Source organism: Chaetura pelagica, unplaced genomic scaffold, assembly GCF_000747805.2.
Source record: "Chaetura pelagica isolate M959 unplaced genomic scaffold, ChaPel_1.0 scaffold242, whole genome shotgun sequence".
Lineage (NCBI taxonomy): Eukaryota > Metazoa > Chordata > Aves > Apodiformes > Apodidae > Chaetura > Chaetura pelagica.
In genome coordinates, this window is record NW_009952377.1 from 1,204,737 (window position 1) to 1,206,080 (window position 1,344).

Below are 1,344 nucleotides of genomic sequence, written 5' to 3' on the forward strand. Positions count from 1 at the left end.
GGTGGGCGGGACGCCCCAGCCCCCGCGGCCCCGCTCAGGCCGGTAACGCTGGGCGCTTCGGGCAGGGCCCGAGTCCCGCTCTGGCTTTTCCACTGCAGGAGGTGCCGAGCAAGGCCTGGGGGCGGCCGGTGCCCCACCCCCCTGTGGGGCGCTGGCCTCGAGGGGCAGCGACGTCTGAAATGCTGTAAAAATGAAAATTGGGGTGGGTTGACTCGTAGTAGACCGGCAGTGTCTGAATGCGTGACATCACAGCAACTGTGCTACAAATAATTTGAAGCAATTAGGCTGCTGAGTAACTTGTTTTTTTCTTGTACAGCCTGCTTTCAGAATGCAGGAAGGAGCCTATTATTAAATGTTTGAAAGACTCGGGTTTGGATCGCTCTGCGTGCTTGGGCTGCCTTACAAAGGATGACACAAACAGACGTGTGGATACTCCCCATTGGAAAATGTTGCCAGCCCTCCTTAGCTGAATTGGGACCCTAGATGAAATACATGTTTGGATTTGCATTCACTTAAAAAAGCAGAAAACTTTGTCCTTTCTTTCCTGTCCTCTGTTACTTCCTGTCTTCTTCACTTTCCCAGTTTCACAGGATTTAATATTCTGGATATTTTAGAACATGTATAATATTCAAGTGGCAAAAAACTTATTTGGACTTCATCAATTGAGTGATGAACTTACCCCAATTATTTATAATAATCACCAGCAGAACAATACTCCTCAGTTCCTGTCACTGTGTCTTACTGAATGATGTTGGAAAGATTTTGATGGCTGTGTGGGTGTATAGAGGAAAAGAGAGGGAACAAAGATAAACTACTAGAGACATTAAATAATGTCATATACTCTGAATCCCTTTCTGCCTGAGGTTAGTTTTGAAACACAGGTTTCCTGGCTGACCTTGATAATGTGTTGATGTAGTCGCAAGAAAACACACCTCTTGTTGAACCTTCAAGTTCACCTTGAACATTTTTGGTGGGAACATTGTGGGATGATTGGTGAGAGTGTGCCCTGGTCTGAGCCAGGCTAGAAGCTCCTTCCTAGTGATTTTACTTTTTGGTAAAGTCTCCTCTAGGTGAATTTGCTGAAATTAACAGGATACTTTCAGTCACTGTCTGCTTCTAGGACTGATAATACTTCATGTTTCAGTTATGGTTAGAGAATCGTGTCCAGAACCAAGGCTGCTGCTTGGATCTGAGAAAAAAAACCTTATGCTATTAGTTTAACTGCTGACCCAGCATTGAGCAATGACAAGGTGATTGATGAATCAAATCTATATTCACCTTTTGAGGAAAGGTACAAAATTAACAGAACCTTTAAAGTGGAATGCAGCTAACAATCCAAGAGTC